Genomic DNA, 17,267 nt, shown 5'->3' on the forward strand with positions numbered 1-17,267 from the left:
ATGTTTGTGTTGTGTTTGCTTATTTGTTGTATCCATTTGATATGCTTTCTTAATGGGTATAATTTGGATCTCATGATTGGAAAGTTGTTCAATCCGTTCGTGAGTACAAGATTGGCAATGTGGTTTTCTATATTGTGCTTTGTTTACTACTTGTTCAATCCCATGATTCCAGGTTCCCATCTTACCCTTATCTTAGTCATACTATGTTTCATAAATTTGACATGCAATGGTCTATGGCCATGGTTCAAATTATTAATTGGTTGAATGTGACATGGGCAAAGTACTTTAATGAGGTTTAATTTGAAGTGTCCAAGAAAATTAATTGGTTGAATGTGACATGCAATGGTCTATGGCCATAGAATTCAAAGGTGTGCAAATTTCAGAATGTAGAGGTGTTCATGTTATATATCTTGGCATACTGTATAGAATTTAGATAACACGTGATGCATTTTTTCTTCATTCTATATTACCAGGTTAGTTGTAACTGTAGGTTTGTGCCATCAAAGCTCCTGGTTTTGGAGAAGACAGGAGCAAACTTGGAAGATCTAGCCATTCTTACAATAGGAGAGGTGAGATGCAACTCTTTATTCTTGAATTCTGTTGCATTAGACATCTCAAGAAATATAATGCCACATTTGATGTGCAGGTTATCTCTGAAGATCATGCATGAACATGATTACCTCCAGACCAAGGTTATCATTTTTAGTAGATTAACTTAGTATTTTCTTTCTTTTCTTTTTCTTTCAATTTTGTTCAGGTCTATAATGTCAAATCTGTAATAATTGATAGCCCTATTAGGAATCCAGAGATCCCAGACTATATGAAGCCGTTCAGTTAGCATATCAGATCTTGTCCTTTCTCATTTTAGTTTTAAAAATTCAGTCTCTCAGTTAAGCTTGCTCAGTTTGAAAATAATTGTTTGTTGAAAGGTGTAACTAGATAATAGAGTCTGTTTGCATATGACCAAACTAAGTCTACTTATCCCTTGTTTTGTTTCTTTTCTCCCAAGCTCCCTCAAATGCATCCATTAATTTTATCCTTCCCTGTCTTGCCACTCATCCACACAAGATTCTCATTTTAGCTGCACTTATCCTCGAACATGTTCCTCAACCACCCAACAGTTTGTCCCACAACTCCAAAAACAAGGACTATATTATCTTGTTTTGAATCCAATATATGCTGAGCCCTTGCACTTCTGCAGGCGACTGCTGTTCCATCCTCAACGAATCATGCATCAGTCGGGCTTCATGTGCACAGGGACTGGATGGTTCATAAAGATGTGGCCTACCTGATTTGTGGTCCAAATTGACAACAATCCACGTTCAACATACATGTGGCCTGCCTGATTTGTGGTCCAAATCATCTACAGAGCAGGGCCCACATGATGTGCTGGTTAGGTGTCCTCTCACGCCTGCAGAGGCACATGCAAGCTTAGCATGAATGCTCTCACTTGGACAAAAATCTTATTCTGGTCTTGACTGTTGTTCAGCACAGTGTGTGGGTCAACATGGGATCTGATCTGTTACATAGAGAATTTCTGTGTCGGCAATCTTCTGAAGATGGTTGTGGTGTTGGCTCTCTTTTACATTGGTCAGTTTTAAACGGTTGATAAGAAGTAAACTGCTGCTAATCATGCAAGTTTTAGAAAATTCTGATGCATAATGTTGGGTGTTATCCACTGCTAATCATACATTGCTGTTGGCTCTCTTTTACTGCTCAAACTGCCAACCTATTGGAAGGATTGGGTGTCACAAGCACTTGATAGGTTGGACGTTATCCACTGTAAATCTCATGTTCTTGACAGCCTACACTTGAAGTTTGAGAAGTAACAGTAACAGTAGCAGTAACAACTCCACCAGAGATTTCCGAGTAAAGCCCTTCTCTACATGTGCTAGTGCTAGTGCTAGTGCTAATAGCAGTAGCAGTAACAACTCCACTAGAGATTTCCTTTCGTTAACAGACAAGCAGCTGATGGCCCAGTGCGACATACTATTGGGATATATTTTCAGTGATTCTTGATTCTTCAATTCTGTTGAATTCCTGCATAGTGTGTTATTTTTTACTCTTAAGAATGCAAACACGCTGCACTTATGCATGTACAAACTGTATTTTGATTTCTTTTGTTTCTACTGTAGGTTCAAGCCAGAGTCCATGAAACTTTGAAGAAGCGCGATCTTACAAAAGCTCTTGTAATGAAAGAGCTGGTGTGGTTTGTGGTATGTACTGATTCTATATTCTCTGTATATACCTTGACCTTTTTTTTTTTTTTTCCTTTCCTTTTCCCTCTAAACTCCTAGTTTTAGTCAGTGAACAATTGTTTTGTTTCCATTTGACCAGCCATGATTAGAAGCTTACAATAGCATTCAAAAATGACACTTCTGCATAGTAAGCAAATGAAGAAACATATTACAATCTGATCTTTCTTCTAGCAATTCTATTAATTGATAACGCATACATAAAATCCAATACTTCTATCTTCAATGCATGTAGACCATTACAGTCTAAAGCTGCTGAAATTTAATGTTATCTCAGGCCTCACCATTGCAAGCCTGTCAATCCCACAGGTACTTTCTTTTATTTACTACGGGGCCTCATGCTGGAATTCTGTTGCATAATGTTGCATCATTTTCATTGATATATAATTGTCCCTAGGGACCTTGCATCATTTTCATTGATGAAATAGTAGTGGGATTCACTCGAAGGCAATGGGAATGTCATACAAAGAAGACATTACATCAGCTGTTTGTCCTTTTCATTTGGTTTTCAAATTGAGATAATCTCTGTTGTAGTTTCCAAAAGCAATTTGAACTTTGAATTGAACTACACACTGAATTTCCTTTACAATGAGTTACGGTTGACTCCTCTCACGAACTGTTCTGTGTCAGAGTCTCAGCCTCACACCCAACATCTAAAATGGAGATTTTAGCTTTGCTGCCTACACAGTGACTTCCTCTTTAGATGCTGTGACATTTGCTTGCAGGATGAGATTTGAGGAGTCTCATTCAAATGGTGAAGGACCATCCAGAGAATTCTAAAAGATTCTTTAGACTCAAACAAAAGACTTGGAAGGAAATAGATATTAATTCATCTTAATTCTATTTATTAATATTCCATTGATTTGTTCCATTTTTATTTTCTTATTTCTTATGTAATCTGGTTTTACTGGATATTTTTCTTTAATTTACGGGGAAGTAACATGGGATGTTTCCACAGGTCTGGGTTTTTAATATGCCAATATTTTCCGCAGATTCTGGACCCATGCCAAAATAATCTTGCTTATGAGCCTTCTAAGCCCTGGACTATGGGCCATCCTTAGTTTGCTTGCTGAGATATATGCACTACCAAACCTTAAAATGAACCTGAAGTTTGACATTGAGGTATACAAATGCAAATACATGCAACTACATGTAGATAGGTAGAGGAGATTGATACAGTCATGTTTATTTGTTTCCCAGTTACTACTCTTTATTTCTTAATTGCGGAGTGAATATTGTTGTCTAATCCGTTTGATTTTTCTTCCTTTTTGACATTTTAGGTCCTATTTAAGAATTGAGCCCCAAAGCCCAAGATATTACTTTTCCCCATGCCTGAATCAAATCACAATTTGTTCTTGAATCCTTGGATGGTTTCCATTTTGATTATGGCCAAAATCAGTCTTTCTTCGTAATTTAAGTTCAAGGCTCAGGAACCTAGCAGTCAATTAGGAATTTCATCTAGTTGAACCAATTTATCCAACCTTCAGTATGGAAATCCAAATGCTGATTTAAATAAAACAGGACGATCAGTCGAATTAGGGGACTGAAATACCAAGTTTATATCATATTCCAACTTTTTAAAAATATGATTTGATCCATAAAATGTATGAGATTTCTTAAAACTACAGTGTGTTTAGCCACTGCAAAAACCTACACACACCAAATTTTGTTTTTGTTTTAGGCAAGCATTCAACATTCCATGATTAAGACTTTTGGCATGCAACTAGATGATTAAGAGCATGAATTGGCTGTAACTTGGAACCAACAATGTGAGTGAGACTCTAATAAGGCTCACCTTTGATGTACAGCAATATGATATGTCTAGACTTTAGCCTTTGAATCTGGGTCATCTTTCAATTATCCAAACTGTAGGTTTGGACCCCTGACAATAGAAATATCAATTTTGGGAAGAGATCCGTTAAATACTAGTCTCTAGAGTTTTCAAGTTACCGATAAGTTTTATTGATTACTGATACACATATATATGCTCGTTTAGAAGTTAATGACATTCTTTATCAAACACATACGATCCAAAATTTTCAAATTGTGGTTTTTTGGACCCTTATTTAGTCTACTCATTTGTCAATTATCTTTGTTTTAATTTTATTAGGTGTTTTCATCTAATGCAGCATGTAACTGAAGAAGGTCTGTCCTTGGGTCTAATGTGCAGATGATGCAATGAGCCAAGAGTTTTGTTTTCCAAAATGCTTTATACAGTTTTCAGTTCACCCAAACGGGTCATCTTTATTCATTTACTCTTTATTGAACTGAACTTTTCAATCCATTTCCGTTGGACATCCAAATAAGCCTTAGTATTCGAAATGCATTTCTCATTAGGCAATAGACAAAATCTGAACGTTGATGGTTTGATTTTGCAACCGGACGTTAAGTTGGTTAAGAGACGATCAAAGATCTTATACACAGGGAGTACTTAGAGAGGGAGAAAGATAATCCTAGTGGAATTAGATACATTGCTTGAATTGTTGTCCAAAGTGGGCTCCACATAAGTGTACATAGTGATTTTATCAAGTGTTTTCATCTCAAGATTTCGGATTTTGTGGAGAGCTCCAGGACTTCCATTATTCTCTACTTAGAGAGAGGATCTAGGATTTGGGGTGAAATACATTGGAGGACAGAGGTTCTTAAATAGGATTGTGGCTAAAAGACTTTCCTTAAAGATCTAGAAGATAAAAAGAGTGGTAAGTTGATGTTTAGATTCATACTTCTATTTCCTTTTGTATTAAATCTTAAATTGCCATTGATTTACATTTTGTTTACACCCGCCATGGGAAATAGGTAAAGTCATTTTATGCCTATGTTATGTTGATCTTCTTATGATAGATGGACACATAGATAAGAATTCTTTGTCAGGTGCTCTTTGCCAGAATTATTTTTGCTTATTATGTAGTGGTACACAAGAATGGTCTAAATTTGGAGACCATCACTTTTTTTATTAATAAAATAAAAAAGAAAAGAGAATGGTTCACTTTAAGGGGAACTAGCCTCATTGGGGTTTAGAAGTGTGCCGAAATTGAAAATTTGCGACGTTTTTTTTTGTTTAAAACCATTCCTAAATAAGAACAAATATTGTTCCCAAAAATTAAGGATCTAAAAATTGGTTGGAATTTGAAAATTTGCGACGGTTTTCAACTGTCCCTAATTTTGTGTGACGCCCTATTTAGCCATGGTTTAAAACCGTTCCTGAAGAGGGATTTTAGTGTAGTGAAGCGGTTTGATCTGAATACCAAATCTTGGGTACTTATCAATAAACTCAATGCCTTAATCAAGCAGAAGTTCGATACTCACCCAAAATGGATTATACAAAAGAACTCACCTCCCTAATCATTTAAGAGTTCAGTGTATCAGGATTAGGCACACTATAACCATTTTTCTGTGTTTCTCTGAAACATTAAGAACAAAAATAAAAAAAATAAAAAAATTACTCTAGATGTGGGGGAAAATAATATGTGAATTGCTATAAAATTCAATACCTAAATAGATAAAATAAATATATGCATATAAATTTCGGAGTTAAGATTTTTATTTAAGTGGGGTAGATTATATCGTCCCAATTTCATGTAGCCAATTATATGCGTACCTAAACATATATATCTATCTTAGGAGGAATATATTGAAAACTTAAGCATAATAAATCAGTGAAAATAATATAAGAAATAAAATTTCAAAGATGGAATTTTGTTTAAGGGGGGTAGATTGTAACACTCCGAACTTTTCAATTCCTGAGTATTGAAAGTTCTCGAGTATTACTATGAAATCTAACTTAGTATATACATGTGTACGATACCCATTTAACTATCCTAGCCTTATGCCTATTTTCCAACATGAATATGATCGTTGAGAATGATCTGCATCCATGGATCAAGCCATTCGACTATTGATTTTAAGACAGGACCATCATATATCTAAGTATCATCGTCTATTCATCATAACCAACCGCTCAATCAAATATGCACTACTAGACAGAGATATCTAACCGTCCACTTTGATTTTAAACCACCTGATCGTAGTAAACTAGGTACTTAATCACTACATTCGCTCATACACATATCAAGTTGAGATTCTAATCCGTTCATCTTATTCAACACCAATGAATATGCTTAACCCGCCATCAAAACTACCACATGAGAAACTTACACATGTGAACAAGTCACTTGAATTTAACGGTATACATGTTCTACCTCATGATCACTCAAAAAATGCACTTGTGTTCATCCATTCATAAAACCGACTGTACAACCACGCACATACATGATCAGAGTACTAATCATCAAGTTTTCTTATTTTTAACATGTCATCTGACCATCTATCATATTTGGATTCACTAAATGGGCCGCCTAAATATCAAAATAAACTGCTCAATTCGAAGATCGTAAGGAATATGCCACAACTACCAGCTAACTTCTTCATTAAATATATAAAAGTTTTGATTTAGACATTGGGGCAGTATAGCCCATTAAAAATGTATCTTGGTCATCTGTAAGCGATGAAGGCCCAAAATGGGGCGATGGAAAGAGAATGAAAAATAAAGAATGTCTGTCAAATTTCAATACATTTGAATTGTGTAGTTCGACATTATGGATGGTAGAAGTTGGAGAAATAAAAGATGACAACATCATAAATACCTAATACTATTAACCTATACCCCTGAATTCTAAGTTATATAGTTCTCATGATCCGTGTTATGTGAAATTTTATATCATACCTATTTATCATAAATTAACCATACACGTCGAATTTCAGCCTTTAGATTATTGTAAAAGTGACCCAATTGACAAATTAGCCCCTTAACCATTGATTTTGGTATCCATCGAGTGAAGAAAGGTCATGGGTAGTCATAATAAGATATTTCTCTTCGTATGAACAACTTGAATTTTTCATCATATAGACCAAGTGTGAAATATGAGAACTCCACCTTGGTAGGCTTTTACTTAGCAGGGAAGTTATCCGTTTTAGTCTTACTAACTCTTCCAAAATCTAGAGCTTGCTGACTCACTTTATACCGTCCATCACAACTCAAATTTGGACCATGCTTTGGCCTCATATGACTACGATATTATATAAAATTTAAGCCCCGATCTATGATCATACACAGTTGAATGTTAACCGCCTTAAAGCCAATTCCTTCTTTTTGGCGTAACAGGTGAAACTTTAGATTTAAGCATTTTCCACCATCGATCAACCATAAAAATTTGTCCAATTATTTTTCTATCATGACTACATATTTCTTCCAAAATTGGGCCCTAATGATTAAGTGTGGACCGTTAATTGAGATCAAGTTCGTTTTAGCACCCGTTAAGAAAATTTTCAAGATAGGATCACCAAGAAAATCATATAATCCGACTCTATTCGACGACCCTGACACAATGGATGAATTGGATTTAAAGAAAGATCGTTAGAAAATGAAAAATGAGAGAAACCCAATCCAAGTGGGATGTGAAACACACACCTCTCACACGCCCACTCCTTTTATAAAAGGAGTGTGCGTTCCCCTCTCCACTCTTACGCCCAATCTCCCAACGCTCAAGGAAGAGAGAAAAAAAAGAGAAAGAGAGAGAGATAGAGAGAGAGAGAGGAAGCCTAGACGCCATCATCATCTTCCTTCTCCACATGTATGGTCTCTCCCTCTTGCTCAAGCGATGTCGTGATTCATGTAGAAGCTTTCCTACACTGATATCTACTTAAGGTTTACATCTAAGGCTAAGGCGATGAATTCTTTTAAGCTTACACTAATTTGAGTTGATATGATTTATCTTGTTCTTGAATACTTTCATATAACTGTGATTTTTCATGCAATTGATTGATTTACCATTATCAATTATTTATCCTTTTGAAAAATATGGTTAAGGTATGATTTTAATTATGCATGATTTTTATGAATTTATATGGGGTGATAGATACAAGCCTTGCCCTTTGTCAAATTTGAGAGCAATGCTTGCTTCCACTCTATATTGAGTTGGTCTTTTACTTCTCTCCTTATGCTACCTCCCTTTATGCCTTGGGCATGTATCTTGGAATTCTAAAACTCTCATGGTTTGATTTATTTCTCTATTGATGCAAGTGTTGTGTTATATGCCTCATATATATTGGTTCATATATTTTATTGTAGACGTAAAACACTCTGGGTAGTGACCCGCTTGGTCGATGCGTAATTCCATGGATTTTGGGTAATAGTGCACAAATTAATGTACGTAATTCTCAATGTGTGTTACATCACTTCTGGGATTGGATGTCGCAAATAGTCGCTCAATGAACAAACCGTGTCACGTAATTCATTTAATCTGTGTGTTGTGTTGTCTTGAGGTATTCACGTAAATACATGGTAGCGTTGGAGACGCCGATAAATCTCGTAATATGGGATGTAGGACGAGCCAGGTTTTTTATGAATTATATTTCATATTGTGATGATCACTACGTATGATGGACCGCGCACACTTTGATAGGCATGCATATATATATATATATTTGTTGCGCATACTGATACCACTCGTAGCGGTAGAGTACGAGACGTATCAGAACCCTCACATTATTCTTATGAATCTCTTGAATTATTGTTAATCTTAAGGGATAACCATCACTATGAGTAGGGCATTGACCATTTCTAACCATACAGATGTTGCAAGTGAATTACAGGTTAACGATATGGACGATAATCATTCTGTGGAAGATACGTGATGAGGGTCGAATATTACATATCAAACCCCAATTATTACCTGATTTTACGTATATGATAATGCTTAACGAAGTATTTTAATTATATTTTTGTTGCAGGATGAAATCAGGAGCGTTGATGGAAAAAGACTACTACAAGCATGGATTTGACACTCCGAAGTCACCAGAGCAAGGGACGCACTCCAGAGAACTAAGACTGAAGAATTTAATGCCAGGGATCCGAGGAAATCAAGCCGTTCACGTTAAAAAGGCCCGAAAATGGTCCAGAATGCAAGATCACATGGTTTCTGCCATCCAATTGACTCGAAACTTCATACATGGCCTGGAGGCCATAAATAAACCGTACATATTAAATTTCAACTATTGGATATCTCGAGAAGTGGGCCAATGGACAGATCAGCCCATTAATCTCCAATTTCAGGCCCACCTACAATCTGGATATACTTCAAAATTGACCCAGACGGTTTAAATAAGATGAGAAACAGGATGGATGGATTGGATTTCTTTAAAGAATCACAGTGGACCCCATATGTATAGCGTGTGTACATAGTGCACATGCGCACTGCCCGTGCACCGAACGAACCTAAGTCGGTCAGCGCTGCTGACCCGACTTCCTTTTTCAAAAACAGCAATTGCCGTTTCTGGCGTGGTGTAATGGACGGAAAGTCCGTTTTTACGGACCACTGTGGGCCCCACCGGTAGCACGTACGTCTGATCCAAGCCGTTCATCGTGTAGAAGGGTTCAAGAGCTACAAAACCATGTTTACAGTTTGTGCCCATACATACACACGTGTGAGATACAGAGGCCACAAGTGGACTGTTCTGTGACGTTCAAAATTGATTTTATTATAATTTCTTCTATGGGTCGCGTCAATGGATGTTCAAAACCATCCATATCTGACCGAAATTTCGTCGTGCATCCAATGGACGGGGTGGATTTTCCCGAAAATGCTTATGTGGGGCTCACCGAGCATCACAGCGCCGGACGTGCGAAGGCTTACGCACGTCTGTGAAAAGCCGACTTCCGGGCGGTTGTGGCTCACCATCTTTGATCAGATGGAAGATCTGATCCGTCCATCATATAGACCAGCCAAAAACGTCCTAAGAGACGTTGATTTTACGGATAAAGTGCAAAGAATGAGGGACTTATGCAGGTACAGAAGTTTACTGCGAAAAGGGCTTTCGCTGCGCATACGACAGCTTTCCAAACCCGATTTTCTCCATTCCAGCCACTCCAGCAGCTATAAGAAGAGATGCAAAACGTAGATAAGGGGGAGGAGAGCCAGGGAACAGATCCAGAGAAGAGAAAGAGAAGAGAAAGAGAAGAGAAAGTGAAGAAAAGAGAAGAAAGAGTTTAGAAGGATGTTTTCATTTCATTATTGTTATTTTTCTTACTTTTTAACTGATCACATGGATAGCTAAATCCTTAGCTAGGGCTGAGATGAAGCCTCCAACTTGAATGATCCTTGTTTGTTGATTTAATCCTAACTTGATTGATTTGTTTCTTTCTCTAGTGTACTTGACTGGAATTTTCGTACTTCTCTATGCTAAGAGCTCAACCAAAGTCTAGTTATGGATGTTGTTTGGAATATTATTCTAGGTGCTTGTGTCTGACCATGAACAGGTTCCTATAGAGGAAGAAACAGGAATCTACATCTCTCCATGCCTGACCATGGATGGAAAGATGTAATTCATATGCTTTAAGGAATTATACATTCTGTGTGCCTGACCAAGGACATAGAGTGCGCTTTATTTATTTTGATATCAATCTGAATTAGGATGAATCAATAGGTAGAACAAGGTCTATGATAATTAGGGGTGGATTCGAAAGTCCTAGTCTTCTCCTTGATTGAATTTTTCTCATTATTCTCGGTTATTTTTCCGTTGATTTTTATTTAGTTTACTCAATTACTATCTCAAATATTTGTTGGATTAGTTAAGAAGAGTCTTTAATTTTGAATTGTGACAACCAGTCCTCATGGGAACGATCTCGTAATACGTACCATATCTACATCTGATTCGTATACTTGCGAGTTTAAAATCATTTAAATCAGGTTGGTTTATATAAAACATCAAGTTTTTGGCGCCGTTGCTAGAGACTGTTTCGGTCCAATTGGATTTAGGATTCTCTCTTATCATAATTCATAGTCTTAGGTTCTTACTAAGTTTAGGTTAAATTTTTCTTTTTTAGAAACTAACCTATTTCCTGTTTTGTAGGGTCCTGACATAAACTGTTAATTTGGTAATCTTTTTCTAAATTCTCTACTTTTCTAATTTCTATTTTTAGAATTAGGGTTTATTTTTTTAGAAATTTTCTATTTCTAGGCTTTCTTTTTTTTTAGAAATTTTCTATTTTCTAATTTTAGATTTTGATTCTTCTTTTAAGTAACTTTCTATTTTCTAGTTTTAGAAATTTTTTCCCTTTTTAGAAACTAACTTAGCTTTTTATTTCTAAGATTGGAAACTTTCTTTTTTTTAGAAATTAACCGTTGCTTAGGATTTTTCTAGCATTATTTTAGGAAATTCATTTTTTTTTTTATTTTAATTTTTACAGGAATTGAGGAAGGAAGCTGCTAAATAAGATTGTCTTCAAAAGGAGGAGCTCTCAAATCTTCAGACATTCATCATCTCCTTTTCCCAGGTTCTTCCTTCCAATTCTCGTTTACATAGCTTTCTCTTGTTTTTAGGAATTCATAACTTTTATTTTTAAGTTTTATTCATCTTAGGTTGCATCTTAGTTTAGTTTTCTTTCTTATATTGATAACATAGTTTATGCTAGGACGTAGATCTCTGAACATAGAACTAGCACCCGTCGATCCTGAAATAGAAAGAACCTTTCGTAGAAGATTTAGAAACATCCTATTTGAAATGGCGGAGGAGAATGGAACTAAAGCTCTTAGAGATTATTCAGCTCCTGTCCAATTCAATGCGCCTTCATGTATAGCGTTGCCTGCCACTACGGCAGCACACTTTGAACTTAAACCTGGGGTCATACAATTGTTGCCCTCCTTTTATGGTTCAGATAAGGAGGATCCATATCATCATGTGAAAGAATTCTTAGACATTTGCTCCACCTTTAAGTTCCAAAACTTTTCAGATGATTCAATCCGTTTGTGCCTCTTTCCTTTTTTCTTGAAGGATAAGGCGAAAGCATGGTTGAATTCTCTAGGAGTTGGGTCTATCACTACATGGGACCAACTATGTAAGAAGTTCTTAAACAAGTTCTTCCCGGTTCACAAAATTAATGCTCTCCGTAGAGAAATTACGAATTTCACACAAAAAGAGGATGAACACTTTCATGAATGTTGGGAAAGATGGAAGGATTTACTTCTTAAATGTCCACACCATGGTTTTGAAAAGTGGCAACAGGTTCAATACTTCTATGACAGTCTGACACCCCAAAACCGTCACATGGTTGACGCCACCAGTGGAGGGTCATTCATGACCAAAAGTGATGTCGAAGCTTGGAATTTTTTTGAAACCTTGTGTGAAAACTCCCAGCAATGGGACTATTCAAATAGAGGTGAAAGAAGTCCTCAACCATTGAAGAAAGGGGGTATATATGAGGTAGGAGTCACGCCAGATCTTTATGCCAAAATTGATAGCCTGACAAAGAAGGTGGATGCTTTAATGTTAAACAATGGACCTCCACAAACAACTCAAGTCGAGTCATGTGCCATATGTTCTAGTCTCGCCCATCCTACGCAGTCTTGTCCATCTAGTTCAGCATTTCCAGAATTTCTCTCTGAACAAGTACATGCTATGAACACCTTTCAGAGAACTGAGAATAATCCTTACTCAAACACCTACAATCCAGGGTGGGCTAGGCATCCAAATTTTTCTTGGGCAAAAGGACCACAACAAGGAGGACCATCTGGAAATCCTCCTATGCAACCTTACTCCCAAGTTGGCAGTCAACAACCTCAGCAGTTCTCACAGTATCAACAAGTACCTCCACAATCTAGGAAACTATCTCTTGAGGATACACTCAATCTTTTTATGCAGAGTTCACTTCAATTTCAAAAAGACACCCAACATACTTTACTAGCTAACCAGCAGAGTTTACATGCAAATACGCAATCCATTACTAAGCTGGAAGTACAGTTGGGTCAACTTGCTACCACATTGAGTGAGAGAGAGAAGGGCAAGTTTCCTAGTCAACCTGTGGTAAATCCAAAAGGACAGTATGAGATTGGCTCTAATTCAAACCAAGAACAATATCATGACCAAGCTAAATCAATCATTACCCTTAGGTCCGGTAAACAGATCGAGAACAAAGTAGATATGCCTAGGGAAGAATCAAAGTCCAATGCGAAAGATCAAAATGAAATAGAGAGACATACTAGTGCATCCAAAGTCCAACAATACTCTGACTCTCCAAGAACCACTCATGTGCCATCTTATGTGCCTAAAGCACCTTTTCCTCAATGTCTGACACCGGTTGTAAGACCCGTGTCCTAGTCCGTACTGTTCCGTTGGCTTCCACAGTTCTTCCGGTCAAATTTCGGCAACCTTCGCACCGTATCCGGTGTTTGCGCACAATCCTAAGCCAGGTCCCGCGCACCGATGTCGGCTCGATCCGAAACTTATGTCTTAGCGACCGCATCGTCGCCGTGGTTCCAACGCCGTGACTTGCCCACCGAACCGATACCCAGGCAAGAAGATGCCGGTCTGCGTTTATTCCGAAGAAACACCGCGCGTTACGGATTTCGAGGGAATCTCTACTATAAGTCCCATCAATCAATCATAAATGCAAGCCTTACCTCAAGTACATCAACCCATTCCCTCCTTTTTCAAAAGTCCACCCTCTTTCCACCTCACCACTCCTCTTTTTCTCATTTTCAACAACAACCATACCCCTTTTCAAAAATTTCAACCCAACCCATCACCCATCACTCCATCACCTTACCTCACCCATCCATATCTTCTTTCTCTCCCTCATTTCTCAAAATCTCCAAGCAACCCCAAGCCTCAAACGTCCAAGATTCCTCTCCCTCTCAAGTGTGGCCCACCTTCCATCTTCCATCTACACCCTCTCATCTCTCATCCCCACCGTCAATCTTCCATCAACCTCCATCAAAAAGCAAGGCAAGGAGCATTTGAGGCCAAGGGAGCAAGAAGGAGGTTTAAAGGTGGGTGATTGTCATTATTTTAAATTTTAGGGCCCACTTGTTGGTGGGACCCATTTGGATGTATGTGATTTAATCAAGAGGGCCCATAGTGGCGGGGTTCCTCTATCTCACCGTATATCTCTCTTTATCTCTCTTTCTCTCTTTCTTTGTAATGGTGTGGATCCCACCAATATGTGCTCCATCTACCCCGTCCATCTACATCAGACGGTGTGGCCCACTCTATTGCAGGTGATGATCCACACCATCCATTGTTTGGATGGACCCAATGTATTTATATATATATATATAAATATATGTATATATGTTATATTTTATATAATATATATAATATAATATGTATTATATATATAATATAATATATATATTATATGCATATATGTTGGTGGGCCACATCTACGTGGGACCCACCACAGCAATGTGTTTATGCATGCCGTCCAGCGTCTGGACGTTAGCAAACAGTTAAGTGTAAACTGGCATGGGCTGCACTAACGAGCTAGCCTAGAGGAGGGAGTGGTGGGCCACTCATGCAGGCCCCACCTTGATGTATATATGAAATCCAAGCCATCCATTTTGTTCCCCATCTCATTTTAGGCGTTGAGCCGAAAAATAAAGTTGATCCCCTTCCTTGGCGGGCCATACCATAGGAAACAAGTTTCCTACCTTTGATTTACTCCCTGATACTCCTGTATATTTGAAACAGCCCAATATTGGACTCTATGGGTTTGTATCGAGCCACAGGGGCTCATGGCTGGTGTGGATCTTACTGAAGCGGGCCCCACCTGGGAAAAATCGCAGAAAAACAATTTTCAAAAAAAAAAAACAACAAACATCAGCAGCAGCAACTGCTGCCACTGACAATAGGCGCAGGCAGCGCCTGCGCTGGGCGCTAGACGTCCTGACGGACGGGCGGGCTGGCTGGGCTCACAGGCCCAGTTGTGGGCCCACCTTGATGCGTTTCTCCCATCCACACCGTGCATTTGATGGGTCCCCACGGACCATCCATCCATACCAAAAATCAAACTTATACGGAACTCATGTGAGCCATACCATTTAAAATCATGTGAAGACATGCCAAAACATATAAAATCACTTGGTAGGGCCTACCTGAGTTTTGGATGTCGCTGAAACTCGGTATGGACCGTTAGTTAGGTAGGACTCACATAATGAGTGGGCTGGATTTGTGTACCATATTTCGGTGGGCCCCACATCCACCCCAAGGTCCAATGACCATATAAATAGGTTGGATGCCAAATAACGTCATGGTGGGCTCGTGCCCACGTGACCAGCCAACTGGTTGGCAGCAAATAAATATTTCAGTGGGCCCTACTCCCTGGCCCACATGACCTTATGTACAGGTTGGATGTAAACAAATATTACACGTGGGCCCAGGAGGGTGGAAATTAAATATTACAGCGGGTCCTACCCTGGGCCACATGACCTCATGAACAGTTGGTTGGAAAATAAACATTATGTTGGGCCCTAAGTTGGGCGGTAAATAAACATTATATTGGGCCTTAGGCTGGGTGGAAAATAAGCATTATGGTGGGCCCCACTTATGTAAGTATTGTAAACCACACCCTCCCTTAGTGTGGGCTCCATCATGATGCATATGTTTCATCCAACTGTCCAACTATTTTAGAGATGATTTAAGGCCCATTTCTGAGGCCCACCTTAATTTGTATAGGGCCCATATTATGAGGCCCATTGTGAAGCATATAAGAATCATGTGTTTAGGCCCAGCTTGATGTATTTGTGGCCTGCCCACTAAGGCCCACTTGAGATATTTGAGCCCATGGTTTGAGGCCCATTTGGTGTATTTGGGCCCTTGGGTCGAGGCTCCATAAGATTTATATAAAGTCCATTACAATGTGATTCTATCATGGTTCGTGCCTTGGGAACAATGTTGGTTTGACGTCCACATTGTAAGTACAATGTTGGTTAAATGTCCGCATTGTCGCTCTCCCTAAGGCCCATTAATAGGTCCATACCTGTAGTATATAGGCCGTCTAGGCCCATCTACATTTTGATCAAAGTCCGTCACCACATAATATGCAGATCCATGATTCATGATCATACGGATCATATGTATGCCTGATGTGAGGAGTGACCGATCATAGCATATGCCTTCGGGCGGACTGTTTATGGGATCCCTGATAGGCGAAGTTGCCCCATATAAGTGCATGGTATACGCAGGACTGTTGCATGACTGATAGTGTGATTCATGCACTTGCATTTGTGTGATTGTAGTTACTGTATGCCCTAGCGACATCAGGGCCATAGCCTCCACAGACACATCGTGGATGGCAGGATTGGATACCGAAAATATTTGGTTCTAGCATACGGGCACCATAGATGTCCCTGGGTGAAAATCCCTAAACCCGATGGTACCAGAGGATGACTCCAACGTAGAGACCGAGTGGATATATGAGCACATGAGGGCCGAATACCAGGAGGCCACGTCTCCCACTGTGTCGTGGTCGGTTGGAAAGGAGTGTGGCCTTACTCGCCAGAGGGTAGGGGGCAATACTAGGCTGAGTTTGATCAGCTCGCGAATGGGTCCGCTATCGACGTGTCGGATAGGTATTGGCAGACTATTGGCCAGGCGGATAGTGAGGTTTCTTACGCTCACTTGGACTGTGCGGCTAGGAGAGCGACAGTGCCATTTGGAGTGTATTGAACCCCAGTGATTATCCAGAATGAGAACTGTACTGATACATGATGAGGATTGGCATGCTTGAGTTGCATTTCGCATCGCATGGCCGTGTTATGGCCGATGACATTCATATATTGCACTGCATAGCCTTGGTACGGCTGATTGCATCCATGTACTCATCACCATGATTCCGCATTACTCTGACCTTGCATTTTGAGCATGCTTACATTGCGCACACACTTAACACCACCCTCTAAGCTTTCTATAAGCTTATGCACGATTGATGCGTGCAGGTGACCCCAGTACGCAGTCGCAGCCTTAGTCTCGTCGTATTGGAGCGTGTAGCCGAGCTTCTGGAGTCTTATTTCTTTCGTTGCATTGTATTTTTCCTTCCTGTCGCATTGTACTAAAAAGGTTTTGATCATAGTGGATTTTGTGGTGTTCTTGTGGTTATTGTTTGTGGGTTATGCTTTTATTATGCTCATTATGAATCAGACTGATGATTATAAATCCTCCTTGTAGTATCCCAGGATCGGA

The 17,267-nt window shown here is 38.9% G+C and overlaps 1 long non-coding RNA gene and 1 other non-coding gene across 2 annotated transcripts; one reads left to right on the plus strand and one right to left on the minus strand.

Annotated features, from left to right (window-relative positions):
• Positions 1-2,413, plus strand: LOC131253904 (uncharacterized). Its single transcript, XR_009175345.1, has 4 exons — positions 1-99; positions 360-569; positions 2,147-2,216; positions 2,338-2,413. It is a non-coding gene; the product is annotated as an uncharacterized LOC131253904 (long non-coding RNA).
• Positions 2,414-12,191: 9,778 nt separating this feature from the next.
• Positions 12,192-12,298, minus strand: LOC131254663 (small nucleolar RNA R71). The gene has a single exon (XR_009175785.1). It is a non-coding gene; the product is annotated as a small nucleolar RNA R71 (small nucleolar RNA).
• Between the last annotated feature and the right edge of the window lie 4,969 nt (positions 12,299-17,267).

This window comes from Magnolia sinica, chromosome 8, assembly GCF_029962835.1.
Source record: "Magnolia sinica isolate HGM2019 chromosome 8, MsV1, whole genome shotgun sequence".
In the NCBI taxonomy this organism is placed as follows: Eukaryota; Viridiplantae; Streptophyta; class Magnoliopsida; order Magnoliales; family Magnoliaceae; genus Magnolia; species Magnolia sinica.